At 37.3% G+C, this 13,432-nt stretch overlaps 1 long non-coding RNA gene across 1 annotated transcript; it reads left to right on the top strand.

Annotated features, from left to right (window-relative positions):
• The first annotated feature begins 9,212 nt into the window (after nucleotides 1–9,212).
• On the top strand, nucleotides 9,213–12,255 carry LOC136247470 (uncharacterized). Its single transcript, XR_010697586.1, has 3 exons — nucleotides 9,213–9,324; nucleotides 11,611–11,660; nucleotides 11,716–12,255. It is a non-coding gene; the product is annotated as an uncharacterized lncRNA (long non-coding RNA).
• The last annotated feature ends 1,177 nt before the right edge of the window (nucleotides 12,256–13,432 follow it).

The raw sequence follows: 13,432 nt of genomic DNA, 5'->3' as shown, positions 1-13,432 counted from the left end.
ACATATGTATTATATATATAATTTGTACATTTACTGATAAAATATTTAAAGTACTTCATCTTTTCTTCTTCCTGTAGTAAAGAAAAAAAAACATAGGTTAAAAAAGTCCCAAAGCTGGCCATAGGCCGGCTTTGGGGTATACAAATACAAAAAGAAATGAAATCTAATCCAAAACAGCCAAGCTGTAAAAAAACAGTGCGGCCCTCAAAAAGGCTATGGTGAAAAAAGATGTGAAATCCAAGGTGGCGGCCAAGAAATGGCTGTGATGGTAGGTTAATGGTAAAAATTTTAATAACAACAATTCAGGTGAATTTTTGTGCCGCTTCACAAAATTTACCTGAATTGTCATTATTAAAATTTTTACCATTAACCTACCATCACAGCCATTTCTTGGCCGCCACCTTGGATTTCACATCTTTTTTCACCATAGCCTTTTTGAGGGCCGCACTGTTTTTTTACAGCTTGGCTGTTTTGGATTAGATAATACTAACAGCAATGAAGTTATTACTTGGCAAAGTCTAAACATTGGTAAAAATCATCCCAAACAAACAAAAGAATCCCAACTAATTATCTACAAAGGTGCCTTACACACTCCAAAGAAGTAATCTATACTGTTACTTACAGTGCAATCCATTCCACAGCTGGATTCTTCATGATTTGTCCCATTTTTGCTGTTGTGCATGCGTATATCTGCACACGTGGCCGACATGCCATGTCTGGGATAAAGCAACTGACTGTTGACTTTACCTGTCTCCATTGATCTGTAACACTTTCTTTGTTATTAACAACTTGTTTTCAACTCAAAGAATGATTTAATTTGCCTATTATGAAAGGTTGCACTTTACACTATTACATAATGAACTACACTAGTTCGCAAAGAGTCCGGTTTACCTAGAAGCGGGACCCCTACAGGCATGTCCACTTTAGCACTAGTGCATCTCACTATTACATGCACTAAACAGTTTCTAGCAAAACTAGATTTTATTTCCTGCTTGATTTATAATGCCATGCCGCCATATGGCGGCTACCGCTGTTAATGGATTAACATCATAATTTCTTGCTGTCATTTTGATTTCACACCTTTTTCACCCAAGCATAAAGGCAGCACAATTTTTTCACAGCTTTGCTTTTTGTGTGTGAATAATAATTAAAGTATATTGTTATAGCACATTATAGCAGACGTACTTTCATTTGTTTATCCTGTGTGTTCTACTAGAGTGAGCTTAAATAATGTTCATGATGAATTTGATGATAAGACTTTTACCACTTATGCACTATAAAATTGTGTACTCGTGCTTATACTACGTGTATAATACAGCAATGGTGCAAACTGTGTACAAATACAATTTTTCTGTTGATAACATTGGGTAATCACTGAAATTACTTTTAGCTGATTACAAAAGACAGTTTCAAAAAATACTCTTCTATAGAGTGCCTTCTTTCATTGATTATTAGAACTTGGCAGAATGTGGTCTACAGAGATATCGTATTGATCAAGTTAGAACATATATACATTGGTACTTCAAGCCAGTAAAAGGACCATGTCATAATCATTTACATAAGGCAATAAATTTGAGTGTGTATCCCTTAAACCGATATACGTAATCCATATAACTGGATTTGATATAAAATGAGCTAAAAACCCATTCAAATAACTTTTGTGTTTGTCTGTTATACATATAGCAACTATAACGCCACACATGCACACGCACACATACAATGACAATGACAGGTGTATAATGTCTTGTAACTTTAATCTCATTTGCAGAAAAATTTTGTAAGCGACCATCACACAAAATTCTTGCAAGATTTAAGACAACCCTAACTCCACACTGGCAGGATATTTGTTACGAGTTTATTGAAGCAGATGATGTTGATGCCATTGAGTGTAATAACAAACGGGAAGAAGAAAAGTGCTTTGATATGTTAAAGAAGTGGCTTAAGGTTGATAATAATGCTTGTTATTGTAAATTGTTCAGGGCTTTAGAAATATACAAACTTGACAGTAAAATTGAGGAGCTGAAATCTTTTATAGCTGCAGATTAAGTTTTATTGCATCATAAAACATTGCATAATATATATTTTTAATATTATGTGTTATGTTATTTGAATCTTCATAATAATTTAATATAATGTTTACTATAGCATATGGTTTTATTACTATGCACTCATAGAATTGACTTAAATCACTAATGCAATGCAGGTGTGTAGGTATGATTAATAACTGCATAATTATGTGACCAGGCCTGCAAAAATATGGCATGTGGGCACAAACTACATCCTGTCACTCAACAGCTTATAACTCGATGCTAGACTAAAATATCTGGATTCTGTAACCTGTATTACAAAAGTAATTAAACATTTAATAATAGTTTAAATTTGTGTGGCTATAGTGTGACTACGTAAGAAGTTATGTATCATTCAGTTTGAAAAAGTTGGCAAATTTATTTGTCCACGTGCCCTGTTTTGCAGGCCCAATCACATATTGTGAATTAAAGTGTACTGCCATGCTAGGTGCAGTGGACTATCAAGCATGCTAGTTGACTTTTATCTGTCCATTGCTCTAATGCTCTCTCCTTTGCAGATGACACAAAATGCTATAAACAAATTCTTGAACATCTAGGCTCCATACAACTTCAACAAGACATTGATTCAATGGCAAACTGGTCTAGAGATGGAACCAATTTTTTTTAATACCAGCAAGTTTATACATCTATCATTTAATACAAATTCCCCACATCCTATTTCATAGACGACACTATAATCAAAACTAGTAGTACTCACCGTGACCTCGGTGTCATATCAACTGATTTATCTTGGAAAAATCATTATAACCATATATCATCTAAAGCCTATAGAACCCTTGGACTACTGAGACGTACCTTCAGCTACTCAGTTGACATTCCAACCAAGAAAACTTTGTATTTAGTATTAGTTAGATCACAGCTACTTTACTGTTCTCCTTTATGGCACCCTTACCTTATTTGTGACAACTCTATTTTAGAAAGAATCCAACGCCGGGCAATCAAATTTATTCTAAATGACCATGTAACCAATTACAAAACACGTCTTATCAAACTTAACATGCTACCACTGATGTACACCTATGATCTTTATGACATACAGTACTCTTCTTCGTAAAATCAATCCAGTATCCATCTAATCGTTTCAGTATCAGTAACTATGTGAACTTTTGCTGCAATCCTATCAGATTCTCCACCAGCAACAAGCTTCAACACAATTTTACATCATCCAACAAACAAAGTAACTTCTACTTTAACAGAATACCAAGGACCTACAACAGTTTACCAGTACTTGACTTAAATCAACCTTTTTCCACCATTAAATCACAGTTACTCAAGATCTTCTGGCAACATTTTACAAACAATTTTGACTCTGACAATCCTCACAGTCTGCACTTTGTTTGCCCTTGTAGTACCTGCTCCAAGTCTCCTCACCCACCAAATTTCAGCAGTAATTAATTTTTTTTCTTGCTCTCTCTTAAAATAAGTACTTATGTAAGTAAGTTTTAAAATTATAGGATAGTTCAACTCTATATCAAGTGTAAATGTATGTAATAACTTTAGCCAGCTAACTTAATTTGATTGTAATTTTATACATTCAATTGTAAATGTAAGTTGTACAGCTGTGGGAACCAGTTGCCCACGAACCTTTAATGCAGGCCTTTCCTGCATTAAAAAGCAGTTAAAAATAAAATAAAAACTTCCTCTTCTGAAGTGTAAATTAAATCTAATATAGTAGTCAGTCAATATCAGTACCAAGACAGCCAAGCTGTGATGCCTGTGAATAAAGATGTGTGACCCCAACAAAATCAGGGTGAAATCAAAGGTTATGGCCAAGAAATGGCTGCAATGATGTATTGCTAATCACTTTTTTAGCAATAACATTGTGGTGATTAAATGGAATAAATACCTTTGCAGCATTTATTAGCCAATTTTCATTTTCTCACTCCAGCTTTTTTGGGAAGCTGCTTCTTTTGGCATACATAGATTATTTTCCAGGACATATACAGTATATATAATTATGCTCCTTATAAAAGCATAATTATTATGTAACCAGATCTGTGAAAGGGGTCTTACGATCACCATGTCATGTGTTTAACCCAAATTACCCAATGTCTTATAAATTACATCAAGGAATAGTGCTATGATAGGAGTATAAGGTGACCAAATTTCAGGTTGGTACCATGCACACAAATCAAGTTATGGACTGCCATATACATGCAATTGGAAAGGCTAGAAGACCCCTTTTCGCTGATTCAGTCACATACTATAGCTAAATCAAAACACACGATAGTGTGTCGTGCGGCCCAAGAAGTCGGCGCGCCACACCGTGGGTATATTGACAGGAAGAAAGAAAACGTCATTTTCACACTTTTATATCTCGCTGATCCCTTATCCGATTGGAATCAAATTTTCTACAGAGTTGCCCGCCAGCCAGGGAAGTCTACATACCACATTTGAAGGAAATCGCTCCAGCCATGTCCGAGATACGAGCTTCCAAAGTTTCGATTTTTTTTTCTTCGTTTTTCTTCGTGTTTTCGCACACTTGCAAAAATTGCTGTAAAACGCAAACGCGCCGATCGCCTTGAAATTTGGCACACAGAAAGGGAGTCCAAAGGCGAACCCTAGCAGCAAAGCCAATAAATGGTTTGGGAGTTATGACCGATTATTCGCGTAAAACAAGATCGATTTGTTGTCACGCATACAGGTAAACCGCTTCATGGAATGAGTTGAAAATCGCTATGTAGATGGAGTAACCATCGTAGGAGTGCCTTTTGTGATTTGAAAGGAATCGAGATAAAGACCACGGATATATGACACAAAACCCAACCTACGTCACAACTACGCGATCGATTTTTATGAGTAAAAAAGTATTAGTTTTTACGCCTACTGGGCAAACCGCTTAGAGCAATGAGCTTAAAATCGGTGTATAGCTGGAATAATCTTTATAGAAAGTCCTTGCAGTCGTATAGAAGAATTGGATTACAAACCACTGAGTTATGATTCGAAAGCCAACTCCGTGTAGCAAATGCGAGATCGAGATACTCTAATAGAACAGTCACCCTAATAGAGCATTAAGCTAATTTATTTACTCCATTATAGAATTCTATTACATTACAAGTTATTCTGTAGGGGGTTCAGCTGCAAACAGTTAATCTTATAGACAGTTCAACAAGAAGCAAGTCACCCTATAGAGAGTTCAACTACAAATATATTGCTGTAGTGATTCAGAACATTACAAGTCACACTGAAGAGAGTTCAGCTATAAACAAGTCATGCACCCTGTAGAGAGTTCAGCTAAAAACAATTTACTCTGTAGAATTTCTGCTACAAACAAGTCTTCATTCAGAGAGTTTAGCAACCAAAATCCACCATGTAAAGACTGCAGCCAGACTAACAAGTTAATCTGTAGAGAGATCAACTAGTAATAAGAGAGAGCTCAGTTAGAAAACGTCACCCTGTGGAGAGTTCAGCTACAAACAAATCACACTGTAGAGAGATCAGACAAAATGTAGAGGGTTCAGCTTCAGCTGTGAAGTAATTATAATCATCCTAGAGAGAGTTCAGCTAGAAAAAAATCACCCTGTAGAGAGTTCAGCTACAAACAAATCATCCAGTAGAGAGATCAGCTAGAAGAAGTTACCTTGTAGATAGTTCAGCTACAAACAATTCACCCTGTAGAGAGATCAGCTAGAAGGACTCGCCTTGTAGAGTGTTCAGTTACAAAGAAACCACCATTTAGAGTTCTGTAATAAATATATGTATTATATGTACATTTAAAATCAGAAATATTTGAAGTATTCATCTGCTTCATCTTTTCTTCTTCCTGTGGAAAAGAAAAAAATTGGTTAATAAAAGCTGGCCATAGGCCGGCTTTGGGGGTATACAAATGCAAAAATAAGTGAAATCTAATCCAAAGCATATGAGGCCATAGGCGGCGGAAAGGGGGGGGGCTAGGGGGCTGAAGCCCCCCCTTGGTCTGCTGAGGGGGGGCTTAGCCCCCCTCAGAATGATATCACACCGAAATTATCTTTCTTGAAGTGGGGCTGAAAACCGTGATAAAGATCGAGATACTCTAATAGAGCAGTCACTCTAATAAAGTATTCAGTGTGTAGCGAGCTAAGTAAGGATTTTTATGTAGTTTATCAGCTAGAAATGGTAGCTGGTGAGGTGGAAAACTCTTGTCAGTTGGTTGTGACCTTTTTTTTTTTTTTTTTTTTTTTTTTTGGTCTCACCTTATCAAACTATAGAAATAAGTCTGGGTCAGCCCAGCGGAGCCCCCCCTCATATCAACTACTTCCTCCGCCGCTGTATGAGGCGATATAATAATAAGGGGGAACATTAGTAATTAGATCATTAATATATATAGTAGAAATAGTGTTGGTCCTAAAGCTAGTACCTTGAGGTTAGGCCTGCGCCGATTATGCCAGCATAATTTGGGGCATAATAGGTAGCCAAAAGCATCAGCTTGTTATGTTATTGTTATTGTTATTATCTACTTTACCAGTTAGGCACTGGAGGGTGTACACAGAAGGCAGAGCCTGTTCGAGGTGTTTACCCATAGCCTAGGAGCCTAAGCGAAAATCTTTGAGCTAAATATCCTAAAGTGAAACGGGACAAATACCTAGAAGGGGTGAAAAAAAGCCAACCCCATCGTGACTTGATCCGCAGGCCACATCAGCATGCATAATGCCAGCATAATAGGCAAACATTTTGTGCATTGGTTCTCAGAGAAGATGAAACTCTGCCGTATTCTGCATGATGCAAAATGGGATAGTGTGCAAACATGGTAAAAGTCAGATTTACAGCTACGTTGTGAAAAAAGATTAGTTAAAGATCGATATACTCTAATAGAACAGTCACCTCATAATGAAATATCCTAATAGAACATTCACAGATGCATTAGGTACTCTAATAGAGCATTCAAGACACAAATTTATATGAGCATATTTGGATCATAATGGGACACAACTGGGCATAATTGGAGCATAATAGGAGAAATTTTGGAGCAATGCTCAATAGCATAATAGGTAATTTCAGAAGCATAGTAGGCTCAGGCCTACTTGAGGTACTCCAGAAGTGACTTTACATGGGGATGAGTATGTGCCCTCAATGACTACTTGCTGTGATCTGTTGTGTAAAAAAGATGTAATCCACTGAAGTGTTTTCCCTCGTATTCTGTAATAGTCTAATTTCTTCACAAGCCTGGTAGACTATGTGGAACTTTATCAAATGCCTTTGAGAAGTCCAGAATTCCAATGTCGACTTGCAACCTGTTAATTAATGCACAAGCAAAATCATCAATTTTTAGCAGGAGTTGTGATTCGCAAGTGCGTTTAGTTCTAAATCCGTACTGGTTGTTACACAATATACTATTTGTTTCCAGGTGTATCATAATCTGACTGACCAAAATATGTTCCAATGATTTGCAGACAACTGATGTTAAGGACACTGGACGATAGGGTCATACATACATTGGCGTATAATGACAAATATTGTCTTTATGCCTAAAGACAAGATTTTACGCCAATCATTTCTTTAACCCTAAAGAAAAGATTTTACGCCAAGCTTGTCATTAAGTACTTAATGACAAGCTTTTATGCTACTGTCACTGGCATAAAATGCATTGTGAAGATACAGGTTTTTGCAATTGAATTCGTCGCCTTTGCGATTGAATTCGTCCCGTTTGCAATTGATTTCGTCCCGTTTACAATTGAATTCGTCGGTTTTTCAATTGAATTCGTCGGTTTTGCAGTTGAATTAGTTGGTTTTGCAATAAAATTCGTCGGGAGCGTTTGCATTACAATTCGTCATAAACAAAAGGCCGGCTCTATAGCCACCTGTATACCGGTGGCGCTTAGAGCCACGAAAGGCTATTGCCACCAGTGAACTAAAAAAAAAAAACTTAGACAAAAAGGTACTGTAAAACGAAAAAAAAATGTTGGGTGAAAGCAGATCCCCAACCCCAGACCCTCCGTACTTGAGTCACGGGGCCTACCACTGAGTCACCGCTGCCAGCTACCACCTTCCTTTGTTTTCTACATTATAAATGCAACTATATATATAGTGGCAAACCACAAGGGCGTACAAGAACAAGGAACAAAGCTGAACCCGACCCTAACCCTAACGTTAACACTACTTTTCGCATCCCCTAAAGTCGAATGCTCGGGGAAACTACTAAACGCTTCCCCTAAAGTCTAATGCTAGGGGAACTACTAGACGCGTGCCCTAAAGTCGAATGCTTGGGCCATACACACCGGTGTCAATAGCTAGTGAGTGGTTCTTATTGACACCGGTATACCGGTGGATATAGACACTCCGATCTAAACAAAACGGCTCCAAGAAACCAACCCGTTCATTAAGAGATGAACTATTTATGCCTTGGAGAGTTACACTTGAGACACTAGAAAGTAATTGGAGCTGGTAGTACGCGAAGTTGATAGCTGTCTGACAAATTAATTAACTTGCTCGCGAGTGACCACACCCATCGCGAATGGCGCAGTAGAATTTGGAATGTTGCTGGATAGGCTGTAAAGGAAGAATTATTGCCTTATAAAGAGTTGTTTACTACTGTATCAGAGGAGAGTGTCTAACGCTGTATAGGCCTGTAATAGATTGCGCAGAAGTTAAACGGCTTCCTTTCCGTGTAACGTATAGGGTTCTAGTATTTGTTCGTTTCCTTACCGCAATTAGTTTAGCCGCACCGTGATGAATCCTTGAGAATATTCGAAGACTGAACTAAAGACTGTGCTGTATGTACAGGGAACAGTGTTCCTTCAATTCAAGAATGCTCAAAGGCAGGGCAACATGGCGACGCAGTGAAAATTCGAAGCGATACTCTGCCTTAATTTGGTTCGTGTTTATTGGTTTCTCAGACGCTCTTCCCCAGAGTTATCTTCGAGGTTAACAGCCACACTTCTTTACGCAACAGAACGATGCTCTTCGTGGTGAACTTGAACATCGAGTTGAACGCACGCCCTTGTGTCTGGGATAGCCTTTGTGGTTAAATGCGAAAATAATCTAGCCAGTCTGTACGCGGAAAAGAAGCCGTTTAACTTCTGCGCAATCGTCTATTACAGGACGGGTTTCGTTACTTTCACATCGTTTGATGCCCTACGTAAAATTACGTAACAACACTGCGCTATAGGCACTTTTATAAAATAATTATTATTAAGCACACCATAGATAATTATCTATGAGCACACTGACACGCTTTATCAAACCTCGATTCCGGGGAGAGGTGACAGCAGCCAGTGGCCTGTGTTGACGTGCTACTAAGGGGTCTGCCAGGATAACAGAAGTGAGTTATGTATGCATGAGTATGTATCACATCACCACCAAGATCACCACTGTTTGCCTGGTTGTAATGTTTTATGCTACAATGCTATGAACAGAATTCTTAACATAGACATGGTGATAATTCCTTTAGTCCAGATATATTTCAACTTGCCTTGGTCAATTATAGTAGAGGGGCAAAGGCTTAGATTGTCCCTGCAGTGGTGTTGATGGTTTTGCAGTGTTGGTAGTTGAACTAGACCTACAGAATATCCCCCCTCCCCCTTCCCCTTAGAATTGCTTGTGAGCATAACTACGTAGCTATTGGATAATACTATAGCTAGTACAATTTCTGAAACAATATTAACTGTAAATTTACAACAGGAAAATTTTTACAAAAGTAAAATTTGACAAATTGGTTAATTTGTCCAATAAGCACCTCAAAAGTCAGTGTTTAGACCTGTTATTTTTTGCTTTTCGTCAAATTTTATTTCGTCAAAGCTGATTAATAATATTGTGAATTCTTCAAATTTTTCTTTCGTCAGTACTTCCTGTTGTATCTGTAAAACTTTGTTAAATATCTGCATACCTAATCATCCGTGCAGCACTGTCTGCCTTTCATTTGTGACAGTTAGCAATAGTGTGTGGGTCATGCCATTCTACAGGTGTATGTTATATATTACTCCACCATTACTGAAGCTCAAAGCAGCCACTGAAATCAATTTATTGTCATGCACAGTGCTGTATAGGTTGAGTAGCTGTATTGCTTGATTAAACACCTTAAATTAATTTTTAATATTTCATTGAATTAGTTAATACAGGAATATTGGCATTAAATTACATTTGCAATCTTTGCTGATAGTACAGTGGTTTTGTGCCCTGCCCCATGTTGTGCATGCAGATAACCTTTGTTATTTTATACAATTAGGCACAAGCAGCTGTTACTTCATAACATAAACACAATGGGCTGCTTATGTTGGGACTGGTGGGATACAGGGAATTTGGGGATTCACCCATTCACCATAGGGACCTGCAATATATTAGTACAGACTGTCCCAATATTAAGTAAACTCAAGAGGGTTATCATTTCTGCCATTTGTTATCCAGCGTGTGCAAGTTCAACTTTTGCTCGTGATTAGATATAATTGAATCACTCCAGTCTAACAGTTAAATTTCAAGTACATTTACTGCAAAATGGTGTTACACTGCACACAATCAGTAGAGTCTGAGTTAAAAGACAAACCAAGTGAATCGCCTCAGTTGGTAGGCATCAAATCATCCTCCATAATCAGTAGCAAACAAATTAAGGTACAGCAACATGTGTGTGCCTTCAAATACCAACTATACTGTTACAGTATGTACTAAATTGAAATTGTTTACAAGAACTTTGTCCTGTACACTGTCATTGTAAGGCATACCCACAGAATGTGGACCATGTCAGCGTGTCCAAGTGTGAAGTAATTTATTTAGCTGGTCTGCACTATATTGAACAGCGACAATTCAGCACGTGCACTATTCTCTTTCCCTACATCAGGACCCTTTCCCCCTTCACTAAAGGCTTGAAACATGCAATTACTATGTAAAGCTGCTCCTGTACAACTGTAACTACTCTATTTATTAGACTGAAATGTTGTTTAAAAATCCACTGCTTTCGTATCATGTACAGCACAGCGTGTTTTGCACTGCTAGGGACATTAAGTACGTATAGGCTTCAGATGAAGTGATCCAATTCATGTATGGTAACCCAGGGGTTTAAATCAAAGGTAAAGTGCAGTTGTGATTCTGTGTACAGTGAATATGTATGGGGTTTGTTGGAGAGTCAACTACGGAAAGGTTATGAATAATACTTAATGGTGAAATCGTACTTAGAACAAGTAATGTCCCCTCTGTTGGAGAAGCGACAAGTTCCTGGTGATAACAATCTGACTGAGTGTACAAATGATAATTGTGAAGTTGTAGATAATGACACTCTTGAACTGTCTACACGTACATGAACATTATTGTTAGTGTCTTTATTGATTATGCATTCCCCCTCCCCCCACTGGATGCATCAATAATTACAGACTGTCCAGTATAATAAATAAAGACATAATGGTTTGGTTCCAAATTCAGAAAAGAAGACCAAATGGTGTATTTCCTAGTACATATAAAACAGTGAAATTGTCAGACCACATAGGACATTTGAAATAAAAGCCTCAGGGTGTTTTAGCAGATCAAGCATTACCACGAATAAGCCACATTCCATTCATAAATTATTAGGGCTACCATCTGAATGTAATAGAGGTAACATACTGTACATGTTCTGTTACAGAAAGAAGTTACGGTAATATTGGATCTACTATAAAGATGTGATAACAAAGGGTTAGTTATTTGTAAATAAAAAGATGTGATATTTAAACAACAATAATATGATCAGTTACAGCATGTACATAAAACTTGGAACAAAAAGTTATTGAGCGAAGTACCACAGTGTAGCATCACACTATTGCAAATGCTGCAGCTCTTCAGCAAAAAAAGTCACCCTTGGTGATAGAGTTCTATGTACAATATGAGGAGATACTGGCCAATTTCACCTGCTGTGCGAGTAGTCATGACTGACCCACAATTAGACGATGACATCATTGCTACCTGCATTAACAAAAACAAACAAAACAATTACTGTTGTATTTCATTTTACAGAGTATGTCTAAAAAATACTTTGCAAAATGACATTTGTATTAGGAGAACGGCAGAATTCTACATGGAAAGTCACTACTGTCATCAAAATGAAGAAGTGAACACATACATAGCTACAGAAAGAAACTCAGTCATTACTGATGACATTACTGATGTGCGTATCATGCGTATGTGGGTAAAACCCAGTGGGTTTTTCCCTGAATCATCTTGGTGCTGGATGGCTCAAAATTTTTACGTTTTGATTTCTTGTTGCTAGCCCTCACTCTCCATTGTTGTATTTAGTCTTTTATTATATTCTATTCACTTATGAATGTAAGTTTTCAGGTAGTCGTGCTCCTGGACTTACATAATTATGGTTATTGTCTTGTATCTATGGTTACTAAGTATGTTGTTGGTTGTTTGGTAACAATGATAGATAGCCTACTACAGTTGCTAGTGGTGCAAAACTCAGATGTTATAGATTACAATGGGAAAACAGGGTGTGGGTTATTTGGAGTATGGTGGAGGGGGTTAGACTGTGACTTCAGAATCAACTGTTTAATTGTAGTGCTAGGCTTATAAAACAAAACACTAGGGGTATCACGTATCACTTATTAAGTCAATCTCAATCTGTGATTGTGGTCAAACTCACAGTCAACAGTCAAGACTACAAAATATCACTACAGTCGAAGATGGGAAGAAGTGTTAAAACTCAGAGCCTATAAATAAATATTAAAACTTACGAGATAGAAAAACTTAAAATGTTTCAAAGCTCTGTAACAATTTTACTGTGATTTCAATGATGTATCTTTCACAGTTGTAGATCAGAGGGGTAAGACAAGATCACGTGCACTACAAAGCACTAACAAAAATATTTTATTAAACCATAGTCATACTACCTGTTGAAAGTAATAGATCATGCAACAACGATTGTATTGTAATCATTGATGCCTACTGTTACTGTTGACATGAAAGTCATGAGACAAAGTGGCAGTAAAGAGGGATTTCTAGGGGTCTGGGCATGCTCCCCAAGAATTTTGAAACATAAGTGTGCCAAGATTGAACCTGGAAATGATTTTAGAGAATGAGTGAGATCTGGAAATAATTAGCAAGCTGAAGGGACAAAATAACTATGTATATAATTATGTGCGTGAAAGCATTGATTTGATGAATGTGTTGATTTTCAGTTTATAGTGAACTATAAGAAAGAAATTAAAACTAGTAAGGTAATTTTTAATCAGAGTAGTAGACCATGAAATAGAAAATTTTTGAAAATGGCTATCTCAAGATGTATCTTTAGACTTTTAGTCAAATCCCTGTGGTAAATTGTAAAAGAGTTAAGAGGTACAATACGTAAGTATAGTTTCCTGTAGTAAACCTGGCTATTTTGTCTAAATTTTAGAACTAGCCCAATCACCATTTGCAACTAGCCAAAAGTCATTTACAACTAGCTTTTTGGCCACAACTAGCCCCCCTTT

The sequence above is a fragment of the Dysidea avara genome, chromosome 2, assembly GCF_963678975.1.
Source record: "Dysidea avara chromosome 2, odDysAvar1.4, whole genome shotgun sequence".
Classification (NCBI taxonomy): Eukaryota; Metazoa; Porifera; class Demospongiae; order Dictyoceratida; family Dysideidae; genus Dysidea; species Dysidea avara.
The sequence above is the reverse complement of the archived record's forward strand: the minus strand, read 5'-3'. Positions and strand labels throughout refer to the sequence as shown.